The following is a 26510-nucleotide window of genomic DNA, read 5'->3' as shown; positions in this document are numbered from 1 at the left end:
CCCACCCTCCTCTCCTCCTGGTCCCACCCTCTCACCCTCTTCCCTTTTTTCCCCCTTCCAGGGAAGCTTCCCATCTTATAAACTTACCCCAGCACATCAAGCTGTGTCAGGACCAAGTGAATCCTCTTCCACTGAGGCCAGACAAGGCTGCCCAGTTAGGGGAAAGTGATCCAAAAGCAGGCAACAGAGTCCATGTCAAATAATAACCCCACTTCACTTGCTAGGATACCCAAGTCTCCTTTATTTAAGAAACACACACTGGGCTGGGAAGAAACTTAGTGGGCAAAATGCTTACTATGCAAGCCCTAGGACCTGAGGCTTGATTCCCAGAACTGACATAAAAGAGCCTCAGAGGGTGGTATACACTTGCAATCCTAAAGTGGGTCAGGCAGAGACAGGCAGATCTGTAGGGCTCACAGGTCATCCAGCCTAACCTTAACTGGCAAATTCCAAGCCAGTGGTAGACCCTCGTTTGTAGGTAGAGGTTTTGCTAGACATACTATCATAAGATGTAAAGCTATCCCATCATATTTTACATTCATACCTTCATGATTTGCATTGTATAGACATGAAAAGCTTATATGGACATATTGATGCCAAGGGCTTTGTGCTCCACACCATAGACTCAGTGAACACACACACACAAAAGATGAAATGTGCACACAGAGGCATTTCGAGTCTTCCTCCGTAATATAACTTGCTTGCTGTCAGTGGGACACTCTTTCCCTCCCCTGAGGTCTAACGTGAGATAACCCTACTTTAGCGGTGTCACTGCCATCCCCAAACATCCGAGGAGGGATGAGAGCCATGTCCTAGGCCAGGCCCTATCTGTCACCTGAAGAAGGAATGTACACCATGGTTTATAAAACCATGTAGTCAAACCACCTGGTTTTGAATCCTGCTGACTATCCCCTCACTGTGTGCCTCAGTCAAAGTCTATACACTTTCTATGTCTCTGTTTCCTTCTCTAGAAATGAAATAGCTACTGCCTTACAGGGTTGCTACAAGGATTAATGAATTAATATCTCTAAAACTCTTAAAACACAACAACACATAATACGTGCTCCATAATGTCTAAGGGAAATTAATATTAGCTGGGCATTTTTCCCTGTAAGATACATTTTTCCCTGTAAGATAGACTCAGGGACACTATAAAGCTATTACCCCACTAATCATAAGGCAAAAAGTTCAAGTTATAGAGAACATTTGGTCATGGGGTGAAACTTTCCGTAGGCATTATTCTTCCTGTCCCTTTCTTGAAAAGAGAAAAAAAAAAAAAAAACATAGGTAGAACATTTCATTAAATGGCACCCATTTTGAGCTCTTGCCAGTGTTATTATTTATTAAGTGTCATTAGTCATTAAAATACTAATAATTCACTGGGTTTTTAAAAATTAAACACAGAACCTCGCAGAAATTAAATTTAAATAAGTTGAATAGTAATGGTGTGGAAGCCTGGGGGAGCGTTATTCCCAAATCTATTTATTTATTTATTTAACAGAAAAAAAAAAGAGTTGTGGTTTTAAATGGTATTAATAATAATGGTAATAATAGCCAACATTTATTAAGCATTACCCACATGCCAGCCACTCTGCTGAGTGGGTTTTGAGCAGAATAGTGTGTGTGTGTGTGTGTGTGTGTGTGTGTGTGTGTTGATGGAGGAAGCTACATCCATGACTGTGATTTTCTCCTCTCTGTAGTGCTTCTCCCCACACCTCCCTTCTGACTTGCTATCTCATGGATCCAGTGCCCTGAGGAGGATGCCTAGGAGGGGATGTCCAATTATCACATCCCTGTCCTCTAAGGTTAACCATAAGCTAGAAAGGTTATAGGATATAGAAGCTACAAAGAAAAGCAGAAGGACCAAACATGATCTAATTGAGGACCAAGGTCTTCATTGTGTACAACCCAGGCAATATCAGAAGAACCAAGGGCTTAAAACCAGGGTCCATATGGACTGTGGTTTGTACTGTGAAATTTGTTCCACCATGAAAGACCTCCCCTCCAAACCAACTGGCCAGTTTTACACCCTTTTGAAGTCTACCTTTGTGAAATATTTACCCCCAAATTTAGCTAGAAGTAGTCAGTGCCTGCATGATTTAGTTATAATGAATAGCACTGTGCCTGGACTCACTGGTTATTAACTATTCTTGCCAATGAACCAACAGGAAATAGCAGGGTTGGACGTAAATTGATGACTCTCTAGAGCCAAAGGCCATCACCTGCTGTTACCTTATACCCCCAAATCAAGACAGAAAACATAGTGCCCTAAGCCTTACCCCAAACATAATTCCTTTCCAAAACATAATTTTTGAAGTTAGGGAGAAGGCTCAGTGATGAGTACATACTGCTTTTTCAGAGAATATGAGTTCCATTCCCAGTACCCTTGGACAGGGAAGCTCTCAGCCACCTATAACTCTAGCTCTGAAGGATCTGGTGCCCTCTTCTGGCCTCCATGAGCACCTGCACTCAAGCACACATACCTATACACACACACACACACACACACATTCTACACTGACAGACACATACACATGTACATGATTTAAAATTAAATAAATCTTTAAAACACAAATCTGCAGCATTTTAAAATTAGTATGACATAGACTAAAGAGATATGATCCATGTATGTGAAAGGGTAGAAAAAAAAGACAAAACTCAGCCCCACCCCAATTTCTACCCCTATACCAAAGGAACAAAATGATAGACCATTCCCTATGTCAAGTCCAAAACATTCAGACCCAAAACAAACTATAAGAAAATAGGTTTGTTTTACTACCAAGAACAGAAAGCCAATCTTGCATTTTTATGACAAATAATTCTAAAACAGTCTCATTGAAGCTTCAGACTAAATAATGACAAGCATTTAAGATACCATGAAGGTTTCACTCGCACCCAAAGACAGCCTATGGAATGTATCCAAGAATATCTGGAAAGATCAATGTGTCAATCAAAATGTGAGAGCCACATATTCCTTCATTTATGACACTGTGTAGCACCCACAAATGACAGAGCCAACTCAGCTTGGTTCTCTCTTCTATCATAGGAATAAAAACGGTTTTAGAAGTACAATGCATTTATCTCTCATGAGCTCAGAAATAAATATTTTATGGTTATCTGAAACAGGAGTCAGCAAACTTTTTCTGGAAAGGGCCGTAAAAAAGTATTTTTCTTTTTTTTTTAGCTTGCTGCTGTCATAAGAAAGCACAAGGCTTTGTTCCAATAAAATCTAACTCAAGAAATCAGGAGGCAAAGTGGATTTGGCCCACTGGTCATATTTTGTTGGTCCTTGTTCTAAAAGTATGAATACACATTTATCTAAAACTCTAGAAAAAAATAATAAAAGCTCAGGTTGGCTTTATGTGAAAACAAAATGCTCTTGACCTGTGCTCTCTCTGCTTTAGAACAAAGCCTGATGTTGTTGTAGTGGAAGCTCTAGAGTGTCTGAACTACCTGCCACACCTCCAAAAAATCCAAGAAAAGGTCTTATACTGAGGTCATTCTTTGGCAAAGGTGTGTTTAAATGGTGCTTCTTCACCAGTTTCTCAATTAATCCTCTTTAGAGATCAATGGACCTTATAATTAGGTTCCCATTTTACTAATGGAAATACTGAGGCTTTCTGAGCACATACATCCATCCAAGATCACACAGCTGGTACATAGTAGAATCAGGATCCCAACCAAGTCTGTGTGGATTCCGACTCAGCCATTTTCAAGCTTCATAAGAAATACTAGGCTGCCATGGTTATTAAAACAAAAGGAAGGAAGGAAGGAAGGGAGGGAGGGAGGGGGGAAGGGAGGGAAAGAAAGAAAGAAAGAAAGAAAGAAAGAAAGAAAGAAAGAAAGAAAGAAAGAAAGAAAGAAAGAAAGAAAGAAAGAAGATGCCAGTTTTCATTCATGAAATGTGAAAAAAAATGCCAGTTTTGGTCTAAGGAAATCGTTAATGATGAATCAAATGTTTGAGTATGATATTCACTCAAGTCCATCTTATGAAATATGAAAGCCAGTTAAACATCCAATACTAAAGGTAAGGTTGAACAAATTCAGATACAACTATCAAAACTAATGATAGAATGCTAGAGAGATGGATCAGTGGATAGAATGCTTACCATGCCAGAAACAGGGGTTTGGGTCCCTAACACCCATGTAAAAGCTGGGCAGGCACCCACTTCTCATCCCAGCACTTAGGAAACAGAGATAAGGGATCTCCAGAGCCAGCTGGCTACCTGGATGAGCCAGAACCCAAAGCTCTGGGTACAGTGAAAGACCTTGCCTCAAGAAATAAAGGGAAGAGTGCTCATGGACAGCACCCGAGATCAACTTCAGGACTTCGCATGCCTGTGCCACGTGTGTACATGCACTCACACACATGTCCCCACATAAGAACAGACATAGATGGTTGCAAATCACACACGAGAGCAAGCAAAACATAAATACAATAATGCTCAAAAATTCGCAATGAGAGTAGAAATATTCATTATAATGTTTTTCAAAACTCTGAGGGTATTGAAAGCAGGGTCCTGCTTTCCCAGGTATATGTATAAATATATATAAGTAAATGTATAAAAGCTAAAAAGCTATGGATGAAATTATAATTCCCCTATGAATTACTGGAGTTCCCATAACCCTGGGGATGACAAGCAATTTCAATGTTTGACAAACCAACATACATATTTGACTTTTCCAATCTGATCAACTCATTAAAAGCAACCTTTTAATGAATTTTTTATCCTTATTTCCTAATCTCTCTACCATTAGTCTCCTCTACATCTTTTTTCCTTGTGTATAAATTACTCAGAAGAGAGGATTTTAAGAGTAGCCATTCTACCTTCTAGATTCCGGGAAGAACCTGTTTATCTTCCTTGATCGCAGGCTACCCCACAGCCCTTTAGAAAGCTGAAGCAATGCTCTCTGAAGGTTCTAACCAGGCTCCCAAGAACTAGGGTGACTGTGAATCCTATCCTGTGTTCTGAGCCCTGCTGAGTAAAAAGGAACCTTCTGCTTCCTAGTTCCATTGTCTATCCTTTCCCTGGCAATTGGCCAGAATTTAAAACAAAACAAACAAAACAAAAGAAACTGAAAACCAAAAACAAAAAACCTTGCCTTTTCTATATGCACAGTGAGGCAATTCCATTTGCAGGCTTTCTGACAAGTCCTGTAAATGTTTACAATGAGGCGGGAGCAATGAGTGGGGTGCTTCTTCCAAATACAAAATGCGCCACAGACTAAATATCAATACCAGAAAACCAGGCGCCAGGAGAACCAGGTTTGCATCCCCAGAAAGGCCACGGTGGGAATGGGCGACTAACACAAGTCAAGAAAACACACCCTGGTTTAATACCCTCATTCTCCAGCTAAGGCTAGCAGCCATGCTCTCAATATGCATAGAAAGCTGTGATCTAATTAAAAAATAATAATAATAATAACTAAAATCACAAACTGCATTCTTGAAAGGGCTTAACCTTCCTTCGCTTCCATCAATGGCACAGGTCTATCACTTCCTGGTCTAGATATTAAGAAATGGTTTACTTCTGCAGAGGAAAAAGAAGAAAGTGTGTGTGTGTGTGTGTGTGTGTGTGTGTGTGTGTGTGTGTGTGTGTTGTTGTTGTTGTTGTTGTGCATATGTGATCCTTGTCTTACTCTGCTGTTCAGCCATGGCGGTTAAAGATACATGCAAATGACTGACATATTCTCCTAACTCCTGCCAATTCTCTGGCTTCCCTCAATCATGCTTTTCACTTTTCTATAAACATTTTAGATGTTATTGTACAGATATTTCAAGTAAGCTTTTGCGCTGAAATATTGTATTGATGTGTATCAACATACATACACAAAAGTATAAAAACATAAACTGCTTACTAAATTTTCATAAATATACCATAATTGTCTCCAACAAAAATCAAAAAAGAATTAAATAACATCAGTATCACTGTAGTGATATTCTTTCAACACCTATCCACAAGGTAAGGAGGGCCCTCACTTCCACATCAAAGATCGTTTGGCTTGTATTTGAAATAGGCATCTGTGGAACCATATAACATTTTGTCCCCTGTGTCTGGCTTCTCACATCCAAGTTGACTGAGAAAAGGCCTTTTTGTTGTGTGAAGTCGTTCGTTATCTTGGCTGCATAGTGTCTTTTGCATGAGTAAATCACAAATTAACCTTTCTCCAGGGAGCTTCTGAGCAGTTTCTGGGCTTCTGCCTTCCACATAATGCTGCGAACGTCATGCAGGTAGGTGTCTGTGAGAAACTGTGCTTGACCACTTCAGCTCACCTATACATCAGAGCAAAAGGTGGTTCTTCATAAAAGATGCATGGACTCGGCTTATTAGGACTGCTCTATTTATGCTTCCAGGGGCAGCTTATGGAACTTCAGCCACTCCTTGTCCTCATCAACATTTGGCATCCTATCCTTATCATTTAATGAATCTGGTGAATGCATGGGGTAATTTTACTGTAGCTTTAATTTTCACTTCCTGTGACTAATGAGATTCAGTGCATTTGCATATGCACAGTATCCATCTGAATGTCCTCCCTGGTAAATGCTTTTTTAAGACTCTTAACATCACACTTTACATTTTAAAGGCAAATCTTGATTATCTCTTGCAAGACAGGAAGGACTAACAGAAAGAATTTTTTTTAAAAAACAGTAGGTGTTTTTGAAAAAAAATTAAATTTCTTTGGGGGCTGGGGAGATGGCTCAGTGGGTAACACACTTGCTGCACAAACAGGACGTTGAGTGGGGATCCTCAAAATTCAGAATTCATTACAGAATGCACATCTGGCTTCCTAGCTTTTCTAATGAGGTAGACAATAGAGACAGAAGAATTCCCAGAAGGTTACAGGCCAACCAGCACGGTGTATACAGCAGCAAACAGCCTGTCTTAAAGAAGGTGGAAGGCTAGGCCCAGCATCCAAGGTCCTCTGACCTCCACATGCACACACAGACACACAGACACACACACACACACACACACACACACGGGGTGGGGGAGGACTTAAAAAATGTCTTGGGATTTCTGTTGCATGCTTGCCTTAGTTATATTTTCTTGTTGTAAAGAGACACCATGAACACAGCAACTCTTATAAGAGAAAGCATTTAATTGGACTTGCTGATAGTTTCAGAGGTATAGTCCATTTTCATCATGGTGAGGACCATGGTGGCACTCAGGTGCTGGAGAAGTAGATGAGAGTTCTGCATCCAGATCTGCAGGTAACAGGAGGAGAAAGAGAGTAGGACGAGCCCCGGGGGCACACTTTCTCCAGCAAGGACACACCTTCTAATCCCTCTCAAGTAGTGCCACTTCCTGACGACCAAGCATTCAAATCCATGAGCCTATGCGAGCCATTCTCATTCTGACCACCATAATAGTAATATTAGAATATGATTCCTCTTGATCTTTCCTGACGGTTATGTCAACCACAGCGAGGATTATGAAGATACTGGAGTAGTCATTCACTGAGCGCTGTGTGCTAAGTATTCTGTTACCTCATGTCAACCTCTTAGCATGAGGACACCAAGGTGGCAGATAACCTGCATAACTTGGCCAACAACCCAGAAAAGTTACTAATTCTGAGAGAGTCAGAATTCAGATACAACCCAGGGGGGGTTCCAAATTTTGCACTATCTCTCATTCCTGTAAGCGCCATGAGTTAGAATTTACAACTTCTACAAGCTTCGGAATCCTCCACAGGGTTTTTATTAAAGCACAACTCTTGAGCGGGGCAGGGCAGCCTGGTCTACAAAGTGAGTTCCAGGACAGCCAAGGCTACACAGAAAAACTCTTGCTCAAAAACAAAACAAAACAAAACAAACAGCAACAACAACAACAAAAAAAAAAAAAAAAACAGTTCCTGAATGGAGACATAGAGAAGGAGCCAGAGAATGTACATCTCTCAAAGTCCCCAGGTGACAATGCCCCGATGCTAGCCCCAGGACCACACTTTAAGTGCCATTGTCTGAAAGAAAGCAACATGCCTTGCTTGTCTCTATATGCAAAGGAACTGCCTGGCTCAGTGCCTGGCGGACACCAAACAGGCAAACGATTGTTGAGTGACTCCCATTTTCGCTTGGCCCTGTGTGCTGGCACTGAAGACTGTTCATCTTAGACAGCTGCAAGGCTAGCTTGTGTGGACACCGTGACATCTCTGTGTTGGTGAGAGTCTAGAGAGCAGTACTCTTGAATCTATTTTTCCCTTCCTGACAGACAAAAATTCCAGTTTTGAACCAGACACTAGTACCCAAAAAGACAGCTTGATAGATATTACAATTTGATATGCACACGCAGTTAAGTTCTGAGTAAACATAAGGATACAAAAAGAAAATCTTGCTAAAAGAGAGGGAAGGGGTGGTAGCATGGCTCCCCTGGTAAAGGAGCTTGCTCTTAAACCCAATGACCTGAGTTCAATCCCAGAAACACAATGATAGGAGACCCAGTTCCTAAAGGCTGTCCCCTGCCCTCACAGGCATGCTGCGAAATATGCACATGGGGAAATACACACAATAAACAACAAAATTTTAAGATAAAGTCATGTGGCCTTCTCTATTCTTTCTTCCTCCCACTCCACATGCAATGGCTGGATCTCAAGCGGCTGCCTTAGGCCATAAAGTTTAGAGTCACAAATTTTAAATAGCAGACAAAAAAAAAAAAAAAAAAAAAACAACTGAAAGGAGGCCAGAACTCTCTCAGCCTTGCAATCCCATGAGCCAGGTGGATTCCCTCCCTCTTGACATCTTTTGTAAGAAGAGGCAGTCAACATCACCTTGTTTAGAACGCTTATGTTGAGGCTTCCTGTATGTGGAAGACCAAAGCCCCATCAAGTATACAGATGTTAACAGGCCTGTGAGCCTACTGATGGACCAGCCAATAGATGTGGGCAAGCCTTCCTCTCCTGTAGCATCACCTAGAAGGAATCACTGCAGTTCTCTGAGCCTCAGTTTCCCCAGCTATCTATAAAGCAAGGGGAAAATGTTGTGTTGTAATTTTAAGGCTTTAAAGAGTCATGACTACTGGGCAGTTCAGATAATGAAATACCAAGCCCCCACAAAAATGGACAGGACTTTTTATTTCCCACAAACAGAAGCTGAGAAGTCTCCCACCCAAGAAGTCTCGTCCGATTAGGAAGGGACACGGTGAGAGCAATCTCCTGCCCGTCCTGCCCCACCACCATCTCTCCCTGGCTCTCTCCAGGTCATTCTTATTTTCTAAATGAGAATTTAATTTTGCCTTAACACCATTATTACATCTAAATTAAATATTTATTGGGCTGAATATCAATTGACTTTTAGAAATAAAGATTTGAAATTTATGGGAGAACATGGAGTAATTCAATAATTGTAAATTTCACAACGGAGCTTTGTAATCAATTACTGTTTGGTAATGATATAAACATGTGTGATTCTCCAGAGACCCCGGTCAGCTATAAATTAGATTCTGCACACACAACAAGCTGGCAACATCTCCACACTGGCTTTGTCTCTTTTGAGAAATAACAGAGGCCAGAGATTAATCCCGGGCAGGCTTTCCCTGGCTACACATCTGGCCCCCAGTTTACTCATCAGTCAGTCGGTGTTCAGACTAGACTTAATGAGTGTTCACACAAAACATAATTCCAAAGATAAATCATCTTGAAACGAAGCTAGCACTATGATCCAACTCAAATAGATGCTCCACCATGTGTTGATAACAGACAATTATCTACATATTCATTGTCCACCCAATAGCTATCAAGACCCTGTCCTGCCATAAGAGGAAATGGATGTACAAGCAAATGATTACCTGAATTTTATAAATACAGAAATAAGGGCTCGGGGCTAGGGAAATAGTCCAGTTGATAAAATGCTTGCCAGAAATGTTGGAGGACCCAAGTTCAGTCCCCAGTACCCATGAAAAAGCTGAGTATGGGGAAATGAACTTGAAATCTCAGCACCCAGAAGACAAAAATCAACAAATTCCTGGGGCTCATTGGCCAGCTATCCAGGTCTAGTCAGCATCTGGGTCCCAGTGAGAGCCTGTCTCAAAAACAATAAACAAAAGTTGGATAGATTCCAAGGACTGACACTCAAAGTGGATTTCCGGTCTTCACGCCTGCATATGTAAAACACATCCATGCTCCACTATATTTGGGATTTGAACTCAGACCTTACTGGTACCAGATTCAATGCTGTGTCTGTCACTGATCGGGCAGATAAATGAATGAGGCAAACTTGGATCTTACTTCTTATTGACTACAGGCCAAGAAGCCTTGTTAATAAGCCTCCTCCCACCCTCAGCCCCCAAGCCCCAGCGTGGTAGAGACTCTCCAACTCAGAAGGGGAGCCTGACAGGAAAAGGTCAGCCCAGCGGGACAGCAGCACATCTGTCATGCTCAGACCTGGACTTAGCTTGAGAAAAAGTTTCCATTTGAATTTCTCTGTCATAAATGTTGGCATTATTTTCACGTAAAAGAACCTTTGAGCAATTGTGTGCATCCTGTTCATTTGAAATCTGTTCTTTGTCTTCCAGGGCCGGGGGCCGCTCTACAAAGACAAATTTTAAATATGGCCTCTGTTAGAACCAAGTAAGTTTCAAGGGGATTCTGAAGCTCTGGGGGAGACCTCTGTCCCAAAGCCACATGTCCTTAATTGATTAAAGAGCCTTTAAGTGAGCTCAGGGATTATATTTTGAATTCTTCTATATTAATTATTAAAGGCAAATTATGTTGTTGAAAGAGGAGGCCATCGGAAGATGGCAGTTTAATGAAATAGGTTAGGGAGACAGTCTAAATGCAGTAATTGATTTAAAGAGTGAAAGGCATTTGGGAGGTTTGTCAAAAATGGAATTAAATAACCAAGAACTGTGCACCTTCGCTTTGTGTGTTTCATGAAGCTGAAAAGAAAGCAATTGAGAATCGGAAAGACTCTGGCCTAGTCTGAAGGAAGGTATGATGGGTAATTTCATTGCTAACTTGATTGAATTTTTGTTGTATTAAACAAAATTGGTGTTGTTTGGCTATATAATATTTATTGTTAGCTCTATAATTATTGCAGCAGTATTTAACCTGGTATCACAATTAATAGGACACAGACACCTGTTAGATGTTATAATTGCCTTATTTACTGTGGGCTGGGCAGATATTTCACCTACACTGTCTCAATAACCTCACCATCCACCTCCTAGTCCCCATCCAATTCCATCCGCCTTAACCATCTTTATCTGGGCTACCTTCCATCCATAATCTTATAAATACTTGCTTATATTTTTTATCTTGGTGTTTTCTCCATCCATGCCATTCTTACAGTCCTTCCTCCTGGCCCAAGTGGTTTCTTCTCCATGCTAAGCCATCGTGGCATCCTGCTTCCTCTCTTCTTGTCCGTCTGTCTTCTTCCCATGATTCCTCTGTTCCCAAAACCTGGGAACCTTAGCCACACCTACCCCATTCTTCCCTGCCCAGGTTTTGGGCCTTTCAATCAACCCATTAGGCATAATGTCTTAGGCAGGTTTACACAACAGGGATAGGTATATCAAGGCAATAACCAGATCTTGAGGGCCAGCAGTTAGCATAAAAATACAAGCATCAGTCCAACCCCCAACAATTTAAGAAATGCCCAGGGGACTAGCATGATCACCTCCAGAGGTGTCTGCAAAGGGGGGGTCTCCTGAGATGATTACATCATGAGGGCTCCTGTATATATGTATAACCTCTGTATATATGTATAATACAATAATGTTATTTGGAGGTGATGAAAGTCAGAGTGAGGGACCTAGCCGGGGGAAAAAGTTTACTGTGGGCATGCCTATAGAGGCTATATCTTGACTGGAAACTTTACGTGTTTCTCCATGTGTCCTATTCTCCATTACCCACAGAAGCTCCTCTATTACACCCTTCCAGAGCCATGCTGTACAGTGGCCCAAAGGAACCAGACTGAGCTTGACTCCATCTTAAGAGTAAAAGCCATCTTGTTACATGGTCAAAAGAAGTTCATTTCCATTTTCTCTAAAATGGTTTGGCCATGTCTTGACCTATTTTCTGGAATTTGACAGGTTCTACACCCTATAACCTGACCTCCACCATAGTAAGATAAGATGTTCTGCCAAATAATTTTGAGATGTTCTGCTAAGTTCCGATGTAACCAAAAATTCTTAGAAACCACCCTAGCCTTGCGGTTTTTGTGGCTAAATAAGCCCCACTTTTTCTTATGTTCAATATCATTTTCTCAAACCCTGCTTTAGGGAGCCAGCCCTGTCTGACAGAAAATAAAGCTTGCCAATTTAACCACAGAATTTAGGTAATAACCTTTACTCTCATTCGATGGAAATAACAGAACCTTGTGAACTAGTGAGCCAAAGTAAATGTTCCCTGCCTTAAGTTGCTCTCTTGGGTACTGGGGGTCACAGCTACCAGAATGGTGATAAACAGAGATAAGATTCTTGGTTGTATTGTAAATGAGCACGCACACTGATCTCAGCATACTTCCTCATAATCTTCAGTGGAAGAGTTCACATGCAAAAGAAAAGGACCCCACGTGATTCTGTCATTTTAATGGATAGTCACGTTCTAAGAAAGATGCTGTCTTGCTTTCGATTGCTGTGATAAGCACCATGACCAAGGGCAACATGGAAAGGAACGGGTTTTTTTGGCTTCCATTTTCCTGTCCCTGTTCATCACTGATAGAACTGAACAGATGTTTAGAAGTTCTGCTTACGGGTTTCCTCTCCAGGGCTTGCTCAGAATGCTCTCTGACACACTCCAGGATGATCTGCCCAGGAGTGACACCACCCAAGGTGAGCGGGACCCTCCCACGTCAATCATCAATCAAGAAAATATTCCATATTGCTGCCCATAGACCATTCTGATGGAGGCGCTTCCCCAGTTAAGGTTCCTTCCCCCCAGATGACCTTAGTTTGTATCAAGTTGACAACAGACTGGCTAACAGCACAGTGACTGATACAGTCAGGGTGTCTATTAACGTAATGAAACATCATGACCAAAAGCAATTTGGGGAGGAAATGGTTGTTTGTTTGTTTGTTTGTTTGTTTCCACTCACAGGCCTATATAACAATTCATCATCAAAAGCAATGAGAGCAGGAACCCAAGCAGGGTAGGAACCTGGAAGCAGGCGCTGATGCACAGCCCATTACTGCCTTGCTTCCCATGGCCAGGAGCTGATGTACTGCCTTGCTTCCCATGGTTCACTCAGCCTGATTCCTTGTAGGACTCAGAATCACAGCCCAGGGGCGGTCCCACCCACAGTGGGTAGGCCCTCTCACATCAATCACTAATTAAGTTTGCCAACAGACTCATCTTAGGAGGCATTTTCTCAACTGAGGCTCCCTCCTCTTTGATGACTCTAACTCATGTCAAGCTGACATAAAACTAACCAGGACAGTGACCAAGGAGCTTCTGAGGAAAGATGGATCTCCAGGATTCTCTGGGTCTTGTTAATGTAACAGGAACATTAGAGCAGTAGTGCATCTTGGCTTTGATTACTGATTAATCTCTTCTGATTGCAATTTTCCCACATAGAGATGAGGAGTGATGCAAGAGAGAGAGAATTAGCTCACAGCCATACATAATTTTGCTCCATAGGTATTACACCATTCTCTGTGCCAATAGAAAGAATAATCTAGAAAGACTTGGTCATGTAGAAGCAACACAGATGTTCCTGTTTGGATGATTGTTCTGAGAAGCTGTCATTAAGGGTGATTCTGGGAGCCAGGTTCTAAGAAAGGGTGCTATGCATGCTTCTTGTAACCAGAGGGCATCACTGAGTGGTGTGGCCACACTCCCCTTGCTACTTTCTGCTACCAGATTCTTCTTGTTCTACTGAGAAACTGAACAAGAGTTGCAGATGAGCAGAGAGGGTGGCATCATTGTATAAAAGTTCATGTTTCACCATTTAAACAACATGAATTATTTAATAATTTATAGTTACTTTAAATTTATATAAAAGTTAGATTGTATAAATAGTATAACTTACAAATATTCTAAGTTAGTTAAATGATAGTTTAACATCTTTCAATGCTGATGGGCAGTTTAGGCATCTGTGCTGGATTTTTTGCTTGCTTGTTTGTTGTTTGTTTTATCTGCTTCACCCAAGACAGGCTATCTGGAAAGAGGGAACCCCAACTGAGAAAATGACTCCATCAGACTGGCTTGTGGTGGTGTCCCTGGGAAGGCGGCCCTAAAGCAGCCTTCATAAGCTGTGGGAAGGAAGCCAAAGAGAAGCATTCCTCCTTAGTTCCTGCATCCAGGTTCCTGTTTGAGTTCCTACCCTGACTTCCCTCAGCAATGGGTTGTGACAGAAAAATGTAATCCATGTAAACTCTTTCCTCAGCATGGTGCTTTTGGCCACAGTGTTTATTGCAACAGCACAGAAGCTATTATTACTGCCCTATTATGGCGGCTGTGATCATCAGCTGAAGAGATCAAAACATACTACTCGGAGGGACCGTCTGGGGCAGAAGTGGCTTCTTTTGGCCATACTAGATCCAAAGACAGGTTGAAGTGCCAAACTAAGGATCAGGATTATGTCCCTTTCCAGGTGGGGATTCCAAATAGACGTTCATAGTGGGAGGGTACAGCCTGTGCCAACAGCACCTGATGGTTAGTACCTGACCTGGTCTTGGTACACCTCCACCTTCCCTGTGGTTGCAGATCTGGGTCCTCTAAGCTCTTCCCTGATGACAGCTGCTTTGGAAGAATCTGAGTTTCAGAATCTCCCCAAGCTAATAGAGAGGATTGCGCTGGGATCACACTGTATTTCCAAGCATGACCACTGGAGAGACAGGCTAGTCAGATCAAACACAGGGGGAGGTCATGGAAATCCTCTGTTACTGATGTCTCCATCAGGTCAACAAGTCAAAGGCGGATCAAAACAGCCTGAGGCCCTGTGCTGGGCCAATAAAAATGTCTGCAATTAAATGGGTTAATGGGAAGTCATAAGGAAGTATAAATAGGCTCAATAAAGGTCAGAGAAGTATAATAAGAGAAGATGAAAGAATGGCTGATTGTGGATTAACCTACATTCTGTCCTTTCCTGTACTAATCCCTATGTCTATTCTATTGCAGAGTATGCTTGCTGAGTTCTGAACGATTCACCTGCTTGTACGAAATCAGGAAGTTTGTTACAATCTTGGTGTCATCAAACTACTCATTCTGTCTGACCTAGAATAGTCTTTATGGGGACTTTAAAAACAACAGTGGATCATACAGGATGGAAGGTACAACAGTACTTCCCCTGCATAAGGAACCGGAGAACAAACCCAGCTAAGAGAATCTAACCTGAAGGAAAAGAGAGCAACATCAGGCTTCCCATTTTTGCCACTCCACCTGAGAGCTGCAGTTACAAGCTGTGCTGTTCATTGGCCTCCAGCACAGTTGAAGAAAGCTGAACATCAGATCACAGGCTGTCAGCTTTAAACCAACAGTGCAATTCAGACCTCACCACAATCTTAAATTCATAGATGTTTGAATAACGTGTGTATGTATTTACGTTCTTGTACACATCTACATAAACATCCACGTGTGTCCGTGTGTATGTTTAGCATTGTTTTCTAACAACCTGTCCCACAAAGCTACATCAGCGGGGGCTTCCTTGGAGTTCCCAATAGCTTTACTCACTCCTGTCTAGTTTTATATCTAACTGAGAGACTGAAGCTGTTGGGCTCTTAGGTCCTGACACCACTGGAAGCAAAGAGCGTAGAGGCTGGAGACCAAAATTAAATAAATAAGTAGGTAGGTAGGTAGATAGATAGATAGATAGATAGATAGATAGATAGATAGATAGATAGATAGATAGATAAAAATAAAAGACTTCTCCAGCCATTTTCAAGATATTCACTGTATGAGGAAGAAAGCATAGTTCTGATCTCTTATCAGGGCTACTCTCTGTGGCTGACTGTCCACAGTGTGCCCTGCAAAGGAATACCCAATTACTAGGGCACAGATTCTGATTTCCAACCCACATCCACACACATGGTAGAAGCCTGCCTGGAGGAGCCAGCTTGCTCTAACTTGCCTACTCCATGGAGAGGGCTGACCTCTGCCTCAGTATCTCTTCCAATTCCATCATCTCTTGCTCTGTTGGGAAAGTGACAAGCAGGCATTTATTTGCTAGTTACCTTCTTCTTCCTCTTCTTCCTCTTTCTCCTCCTCTTCCTCCTCCTCCTCCTCCTCCTCCTCCTCTTCTTCTCCTCCTCCTCCTCCTCCTCCTCCTTCTTCCTGCCATCCAGAAAGCTTCCTACAGCAGCCCAGCTTCAATTCCATACACACTAATCCTGCCCATACCTGACAGCCCTTTGCTGGAGATTTTGTACTACAAAACCAAGAGAACACTGAGAATGAGATAGAACTGAGGAAGGAGATAAAAAAGAATATGATGGTTTGTGCCTAGTCTTATTGTAACTTGTTATGCCATGTTTGGTTGAGGTCCCTAGGAGGTCTACTCTTTTCTGAAGGGAAACAGAGGAGGACTAGATCTGTGGAAAAGGGGAAGGAGGAGGCTGGGAGGAGTGGAGGGAGGAAAGATTGCAGTTGAGATGTAACGTATGAAAGAAAAATAATAATAAAAAAGAAACAGACAAAAATATAAAATGAAAATTCAGTAAGAAGGCAGAAAATATAAGCAAACAAAAAGGACTGTATAAAAGTATTAAGCTGGCCTATGACACAGACAGCACATGTGGCGCAAGGGCAGAAAAGCAGCCAGCTGTGGAGTGTGCATTGGATTCCCTTTAATAGTCCTTGATGGGTGTAAACAAGAACAATAAAAAAACATGGATTTTTTTTAGTCCTTCTATGCTCCTAGAGAACAATCATCAAAGACTTAGTCACGTGCATTCTTAAGGATAACATTGCATTTAAGCAGAAAGAGTTAATTGCAGAAAACTAGACAGATGCAGAAGAAAGGCAAAGGATAATGATGTGTGTTACCTTCCTCCCATACCCCAAGCCAGAACAAAGCAAGTCAGATCAAATCAGAAATAAAATGCTAACTGCCTGTAGCCAAACCTATGGATCTTAGCAACAGCCACAGAAACCAAGGGAACATTCACCTATCACACACAGGGACAATGGACTGAGACCCTTTTTTCTACACATGCAAGTTCTGAACAGATCATATCCTGAAGTGTAAAGATAAAAATGAAACACAAGACTGATTTTCTGATGCTGTAAAGTGAAAAGGTAAGCACTGAAAGACTTTGGGACGCACACCTCTGAAAATAGGATCCAGAAAATGCTGCAAAATGTCTTACCACACTTACCAGAACTGGGGAAAACAGGCTTTTTATGACTTAGCACAGAAATTTAGAAGAGATGAGGCAAAGACAACATTTTTTCACTAACAATTTATGAGAAACAAACAAAAAAAAAATATGGTACCAAAAGCAATTATTTTTTTTTAATGGAGAAAAGCCCTGAAACAATACAAATTAAAGTGAGGTCAAGTCGTCAGTCATTGGTGCAGAGAACTGGCAAAGCATTGGGATACATGTGCAGCGGGTTCTCTAACTTCTAACCTTTGCCACCATAAGCCCTGCCAGGACAAGAGCAAAGAACACTCCAGCAACTCAGGAATGGCACCCTCCCCTTCACTGGCTGCACCTTCAGGCCCCAGGAAGTGTCCCTAGGCATCCCCAAGGAAGATGTTTAATGTAACCATTCCCCACCCACAAAACACTCCAAGCCTTCAGGTTCCATTCCCGGTGTCTGTGCTAAACCCTGACATGGCTTCACCAGAATTACCACAGAAGTCCTGGAGTCTTCCTTGGGACGAGATTCAACCCCGTTCATGACAAACATGGGAGTGACACCTCATTGTCCTCTCCATGCTATGAACTTTCAGAAGTACCTCTTTCCCCCTACTGTGGTCTAGATATGACATTTCACTCGTGTAAAAAAAATGATTCTGTTCTCTTCTCACTTTTGAAATCTCCAAGTTTGGCTGTGGTGATGGTGAAGTATTTCCACAATGACTGTAGAAAACCAACATGACAGAAAAGAAAACAGAATTTTCTTTAAATAGATTTAAGCTTTTTAAAGAAACATTCTATTTAAAATAAAAGTATCCTCCTTCCTGTCAAACAATAATCTCTCAAAGAAATGCTCAGACCTACTTGTCTAATAGGCAGTTTATCTAGGTAACGTTTTTATCTTTTATAATTTTTTTTACATCTTGATTATATTTACACTAAAATGTTCAAATTCTTTTTTTTCATTCATTAATTCATTTATTTACTTTACATCCCAATTGAAACTTCCCCTCCCTCCTCTCCTCCCAGTCCCTCCTTTTCACTTCACCTCACCACATTCCTATGCCCCCTCCCTCTCTTCTTAGAGAAGGGGTGTCAGCCCACCTTAGCATATCAAGTAGGACAGCACATCTTCTTCTGTTGAAGCTAGACAAGGCAGCTCAGTCAGAAGGCAGGCAGGCAATAGAGTCAGACACAGCCTCTGTTCCTGCTGCTAGAGGTCCCACATGAGCACCAAGCTGTACATCTATTACATATGTGTGGGGGCCTAAGTCCATCTCATGTATGCTCCCTGGTTGGCGGCTCAATCTCTGTGAGCCCCTGTGGGACCAGGTTAGTTGATTTTGTACATTTTCTCGTGGTATCCTTTACCCCTCTGGCTTTTCTAATCCTTCCTCCCCCTCTTCCATAAGATTGCCTGAGCTCTGCCTAATGTTTGGCTGTGGGTCTTTGCATCTGTTTTCATCAGCTGCTGGGTGAAGCCTCTCAGATGACTGTTATGCTAGTCTCCTATCTGCAAGTATAGCAGAATATTATTAATAGTGTCAGGAGTGGGATCTCTCATGGCATGTGACTCAAGTTGGGCCAATCATTGGTTGGCTGGGTCAAAGGTTCTGCATGTGGGTTGGTGTCCCCCTTTCTACACTGGAAGTCCCATCTAGCTACAGAAAGTGGCTAGATGTTCAGGCTTCATATCCCCTGCTGCTAGGAGTCTCAGCTAGGGTCACCACCATAGGCTCCCAGAAGCCTCCCATGCTCAGAGATGCCCCACCCCACCAATTTCCATTCTCTCTCCCAGCCCTCTCCATTCCCTCTTCCCAAACCTGACCTTCTCCCTCCCACCCAGTTCTCTCCATCCATCCACCTCAGATGTTTATTTATTTCCCCTTCTCAGTATGATTCAAGCATCTTTCCTTGGGTCCTCCTTGTTACTTAGCTTCTTTGGGTCTGTGGATTGTAGGATGGCTATCCTGTACTTTATGGATAATAGCCACCTATAAGTGAATACATACCATGTGTGTCTTTCTGGGTGTGTGTTACCTCACTCAGGATGATCTTTTCTAGTTCCATCCTTTTGCCTGAAAATTTTATGATTTCCTTGTTTTTAATAGCTGAGTAGTATTCATTGTGTAAATGTGCCACAATTTCATTATCCATTCTTCAGTTGAGGGACATCTAGGTTATTTCCAGTTTTTGGCTATTAGAAATAAAGCTACCATTGTTGAAAATTAAATAGTGTTGGGCTAAATATTGTTTATTATTTGTCCTATAAGTATTTAAAGTAGTGTTATTTAACCTTCTATTACAATTAACAAGACACAGACACCTGTTAGATTTTATAATTGCCTTATTTACCTTGTGGGCAGATATTTCCACCTACACTATTCAATAACATCCCCAGCCAGCTCCCAGCCCTCATCCAGTGCCATCTGCCTTAACCATTTCTATCTGGGCTACCTCCCATCCATAATCTTATAAATAGTTGCTTATATTCTTTATCTTGGTGTTTCCTCCATCCATGCCGTCCTCAGGGTCCTTCCTCCCAGTCCAAGTGGTTTCTTCTCCACACTAACCCATCATGGCATCTTCTTTCCTCCTCTCTTCCTGTCTTTCTCTCCCCTTCCCATGATTCTCCTGTCTTCAAAACCCAGGAACCTTAACCACACATGTCTCCTTCTGCCCTGCCCAGGTACAGGCCTTTTTTATAAACCAGTCCAGAGTAATGTCTTAGGCAGGTTTACACAACAAGGATAGGGCAGTGCCCAGCTCTTCAGGGCCAATAATTAGCATCAAAATACAAGTATCAGATCAACCCCAACAATTCTCCTTTTCTGTCTAAATAAAAAGGCCTTTTTTATATAGTAAGAATAATTATAACACAATTATAAAAACCAATAGGTAAGACATATATATAATTTCTAGTATACATGTATTTGGCAATCTTAAAGAAAATATCTAGACTATCTATGAGGTTTTGCACCTAAGTTATTTTTATTATAGTTTGTATCTATCAACCTAAAAACATCTGTGTAGGCCTAAAACATGTTTTTAATTCCTCAGTAACTAAGCTAAGTGTAAAACTATGATTCTCTGGTCTTCAACCTCATCAGAGACTTGAGAAGAAATAGGGAGCACAGGCTAGCAGCTTCTAAAAAATAAAAATTGACAGAGATAGTTTGCTGCCTAAACAGCTACCCAAAACTCTCTGTAACATTGGAACATCATCCTCAGCCTTTTGGTCCAATATCTTTGACATACATATTTGTGAAACAGGAACTATTTAGGACTTGCTTACCCTGTCTCAGCAGAGCTCAGCAATCAACTTGACTTGCATTTAAGCTTGCCCATTTTAGGCAGAATTTTGTCTGTCATGGGTGTGAGGGCATTTTACATTGCCCAACTGACTAATTTGCCTGACATTTGGAGCCATTTCCAACAAGCTTCTATGAACATACTTGAGCAAGTGTCCTTGTGGTATGGTGGAGCATCTTTTGGGTATATGCCCAAAAGTGTATGTATAGCTGGATCTTGAAAAAGAGCTATTCCCAATTTTCTGAGAAATCATAAAATTGATTTCCACGGTGGTTGTACAAGTTTGTACTCCCACCAGCAATTGGAGGAGTGTTCCCCTTGTTCCACATCCTTGTCAGTATGTGCTGTCACTTGAGTTTTTGATCTTAGCCATTCTGACAGGTGTAAGATGGAATCTCAGAGTCGTTTTTATTTGCATTTCCCTAATGACTAATGATGTTCAGCATTTCTTTAAGTGTCTCTCAGTCATTAAAGAGTCCTCTGTTGAGATTTCTTAGTTTATCTCTGTACCCCATTTTTCAACTGGGTTATTTGGTTTGTTGGTGTTTAATTTGCTGGGTTCTTTATACATTTTGGATATTAGCTTTTTGTCAGATGTAGGATTGGTGAAAATCTTTTCCCATTCTAAAGGGTACTGTTTTGTCCTATTGACTGTGTCCTTTGCCTTAGAGAAGATTTTCAATTTCATAAGGTCCCATTTATTAACTATTGATCTTAGTACCTGAGCTGCTGGTATTCTGTTCAGGAAATTGTCTCCTGTACCAATGTATTCAAGGCTATTCCCCATTTTCTCTTCTATTAGACTTAGTGTATATGGTTTTAGGTTAAGAATTGCTCTTTGAATGTGTTGGAATTTTGATGAGAATTGGGTTGAATCTGAAGATTGCCTTTGGTAAAATGGCCATTTTTTCTATTAATCCTACTAATCCATGAGCATGGGAGATCTTTCCATGTTCTGATATCTTCTGCATTTTCTTCAGAGATTTGAAGTTCTCGTCATACAGGTATTTCACTTTCTTGGTTAGAGTTAAACCAAGATATATTATCTTATTTGTGGCTCTTGCAAAGTGTGTTGTTTTCCTAATTTCCTTCTCAGTCCATGTATCATTTATATAAAGGAGAGCTACTAATTTTTTTTTAGTTAATTTTGTATCCAGCCACTTTGCTGAAGGTGTTTATCAGCTATGGGAGTTCTCTGGTAGAGTTTTAGGGATGACTTATGTATATTCTCATATCATCTGCAAATAGCAATACTTTGAGTTCCTTTCCAATTTACATCCTCTTGATCTTCTTTAGTTGTCTTATTGTTTCAACAAAGCACCACTAAACTGGAATTTGATGAAGACCAGGAAAAGATAAGATTCCAAATCAATCTAACGGGCTGGTGAGATGGCTCAGCAGGTAAAGGCACCTGCAGCTAGGCTTGACGATCTGGCTTCAGTCCCTGAGACCCACGAAGAGAAGAGGCTCTTTCAAGTTACCACCTGATCTCCATGTGCACCCCGTATCATGTGTCACCCCATATACACAAATAAAAGATTCTAACAAGAATTTTAATCAATATAATTAATGAATATAAACAAAGTCCCAATCAAGAACTTAATAAATACAATTTAGAAAAGTCCTTTTTAAAAACAATACTTATGTCTTAATAAGGTTAATTCCAAGAAGAGCCTAATTACAATACCACATTAATGCATTAAAAAGCAAGCAATTTATGTTTAACTCATTCAATAGCCAAAAAGAAAATAATTCATAATTATTTTATTCACACAGGTTAATGGAAAAACATTGATAAATTAAAATAGAACTCTTGCTTACACTTAATGAAAACACAAACACACACACACACACACACACACACACACACACACACACCACAAAACAGCATAGTATTCCATGGAGACACTTTCCAAAAGAGCCCATTACAGAACAGAGCAATGAAGCTCACTTCCAATATCACCCTGGCACTCAGGGTGCTAGGCAATGCCACTAAGTACCTTTTCATTGTAAGGAAAAAGAGACCATAAAGTGACATTTCTAGGTACTTGAAAAAAATCTCAAAATAATAAACTAAAAAGTAAACATTAAAAATAAGAGATTTTAGTAAGGGTTGAAGTAAAAAGAAAACAAAAATTAGTATAGTAATTTTAACTCCATAAATAACTACATAAAGAAAAGAGATAGTGATACTTCCAGAAGAATGCAATCGAAAAATACTTCAGAATAAATGGTAAAAACCATTCTCATCACTAGAGAGTTTGCTAGAAGACAAGGATGGAACTTCTGAATCCACTGAATATGTTGTTCTTGGGTGCTCTGTGATATTCAATTTTGTAACACTGTTGAGGTAATCCCTATCAAAAATCCGAGCTGATGAGCCAGAACAGCAGAACTACAAAAGTTACCTGGAAGAATGAACCCAGCAAGAACAGTGAGGGGCCAAGTGTGAAAACACAATTACTTTAAGGATTTGGGGTAGCTTGTCCTGCCAAATAATAAAACATATTATATCACTGCAGTACAGGAAAAAAAAGAAAAAAGAAAAAAGGAATATAACAAGAGAACTACTCAGGCATAGATGCAAGTTTATACAGACATTTAATATAGATAAAAAGGGTCATTTCAAGTCAGAAAGGAGTATAGAAAAAACAATAAATGATGCTATGATAATTAGCTAATCATTTAGGCTACTTGGAGCAAAGATTTAAGATATATATGTTAAGCGATACATATGTATGTCAACATGTGAGAACATTTTTTATCCTTTTGGAGTGGATAATGCTATTCTTAATATAAAATAAAGTTCAGTAACCATGAATAAAATAAATGACTGTTTTGGTTACATTATAAATACGTGGTGGGAAAAGAAACAGCATAAATACAGTTTAAACGCCACTGTGCACTCTGAGGAGGGGGCAGGGAAATGGGTATCAACCAGAGAGAGGTAGGAGGGATGATTCTAAAACTGTTTTATATCCTGGTCTGGATGGTGGATGCATGGGTATAGACATATGTAAAATTCATTGAGCTGTAAGTTAAGATTTGTGCATTTTATCATGTGTAAATTATGCCTCAATAAAAACAGAAAAATAATAGGGGGAATAAATCAAACATTTATCCTGTCTTTCCCACAAAGACTGTATTTCATAGTCAGCCAGGACTTAAGATAGAAGGAAAATTCTTCACACAAAAGTTATAACCCCAAAATGCAGAATCAATGAAAGAAATGGGAACTCACCATTCTGTAATATCTCCTGAAACAACTAGAAGGAACAGCGGCCGTTAGCACTAGCCACCACAATCCACATATGTTGGAGCACAGGAATTAGCATTCCTTACACAACTCAGATGAGCGTGAGGTGGTCCGTTTGTACCAGACAAATCTATGCACCAGACATAAAGTCACTGGGGTGTTTATAACAAGTAAATCAGACTGCCTGCCGACGCCTGAACTTACGACACACCTGCTTGGTCTGACCTTTTGATTTACAGGAAATAGAGGAACAGAGGGACAGGATGACACCAGGAAGATGTTTTCAGCCAAATCCAACGTGGGAAGCTCTACAGCAAACGGGCCAAGCACCTTCAACAAATGCCATTGAGAAAATGGAGGGATATCTTGGTATATCAAAAGAAATTAAATGGATGTCTCAGGTAATGACTCAATCTAGTTATTTTTTAAGTAGTTATTCAAAAAGAAGAGAGACAGAAGCCTAGCATAGCTGTCCTCTGGGAGCCTCTACCAAACAGTGGGTTAAAACAGATGCTGACACTCACAGCCAAACACTGAACAAAGCATAGAAAGTCTTGTGGAAAAGTAATGGAAGGATAGAAGAACCTGGAGAGGACAGGAGCTCCACAAGAAGACCAACAGAACCAACTAACCAGGGCCCAGAGGGGCTTGCAAAGTCTGAAGCACCAACCTAGGACCATGCATGGACAGACGTAGCTGATTGGCATCTCAGGCTTCATGTGGGCTCCCTGGTAAGGAGAGTGGGGACTGTCTCTGACATGGACTCTGTTGCCTGCTATTGATCACTTCACCCTGGTGGGACTGCCTCACCAGGCCACAGGGAAAGAGGATGTGTTCTGTTATGATGTGACTTGATGTGCTGGGGTAGGTTGGTATGGGGCTCCCCTTTTCTGAGGAGTAGGAGAGGGAGGCAGGATAGGAAAAAGAGGAAGGGAGGGTGGGACCAGGAGAAGAGGAAGGAGGAGGCTATGCTTGGGATGTAAAGTGAATAAATAAATAAATACATAATTTTTAAAGGAAGAAGAAGAGAGTTAGCGCTGGCTAGGAAGGGGAGAAGAATAGGAGCCTAGATAACAGACTATATGATACAATTAGACATGAGGACTGAGTTCTAAGTTCCTACATGACAACAGAGTAGTTATAGATTATAACAACCTATTGTGTTTTTATAAAGAAGTAGAAGAGAGAAGGCTCCAAACACAAAGAAATAATGAGAGGAAATGTTAATTATCATGATTTGATCTTTGTGCATTGTATGCATGGATTAAATTATCTCACTGTGTAACTATGTAAAATTACGCCAATTAAAAGGAAAATAAGAAATAAACATAAGCAAATAATTGAGATGTTAAAGAAAGCTTGCCGATACAGAATTTGTCTGTTTTGTTTCCTGTGATAGCAGGACCTTTTGGGGTCCTGACCCTGCTACACTCAGGATTTCTTAACATGCACGCTGGCAACACCTGAAGCCAGAAAATTCTTTGCTAAAAGTGAACGGCCAGGTGTGCATGGCAAGATTCATCCATGCCCTCTGTTGCTGGATGCCAGTAACACCCACCAGCACCTCCTCCTTCCAGCTGTGAGGACCAGAATGTCCCTAGATGTTGCCACTGTCCCTTGGGTGGGGTGTAGCATGGAGATTGCCCTTGCTTGGAAGCAACTGTGAGAGAAATATCTGCCAAAATGTCTGTGAGCGGAGGGATGACACATCTGGGATTTTAGGTTTTAAATGCTGCAGGAAACACAGTGGGGGAATGAGAGGCAGCTGGATGGCGAGACACTGGCAATTGTTGAAGCTGAGTATTAAGTACTTCACTGACACTATTCGGTTCTCTGTGCTTTAATATATGTTTCAACACTTCTGAAGGAAAAAGGTTTTCTGGAAACATATGCACAAGCATAAAGGAACTGTGCAGAAGCAGATTTTTAACAGACGCTCACGATATTATGTGGAAAAACGAACAGACCATACAATGTGTACACCATGACCCCATTTTGATAGAAAAAGGTCTCAGAGAGACACTCAGAGAAGATATGAATCCAAACATTCACATTAAGTGTCTCTGTGTGGGAGAACTATGGGTAACAGGCTTCTTCTTCCAGGCTGTGATTCTTGGATCATTTTCATGAATATAAAAACTCTTAATGTAAACAAACAAATAAAATAAAAACTAATAAAGAAAGAGGGATTGCCACAGAGAGGCACGCTGCTGGCAAGGAAAGAAACACAAAGACTGTTCAAAGCAAACACAAGACCTCAAAAGGCACAATAATCACGGGCCACCGAGAACAAGGGCAAAGATATCAGACAGCCCCTCAGGTAACGCTAGGACAGCTGTGGGCACGTGTATGTGTGAGTGCCTTCATGGGGGTGGGGGGGCTCAGTCTAACCTTGAGGCATCTGAATTTCATTTACTCCCTCCTTTTGTTTCAAAGGCAAAGTCACATAGAATAAATCTCAGAAAGCCTTCTAAGTTAAAAAAAAAAAAAGGGGGGGCAATTTCTCTGCTGAGGAAATGCTTAGACTAGTTAAAGTTTTAAAGAATAATTATTTGGGTGCTTACACCTATAGCCAAGTGGGAAATTCTGCTGTTAAGCTGGGTCCTGCCCTGGATAGTCTAGGCAGCTTGGGTATTACTTTCTCCTCTCAGAACCAAATAGAAATTAGTTGCTGTTTAGTTGTTTATCAGTCTCCCAAGATCTATTAG

The sequence above is a fragment of the Psammomys obesus genome, unplaced genomic scaffold, assembly GCF_907164565.1.
Source record: "Psammomys obesus unplaced genomic scaffold, mPsaObe1.curated_primary_1811, whole genome shotgun sequence".
Lineage (NCBI taxonomy): Eukaryota > Metazoa > Chordata > Mammalia > Rodentia > Muridae > Psammomys > Psammomys obesus.
This window is presented reverse-complemented; position numbering follows the sequence as displayed.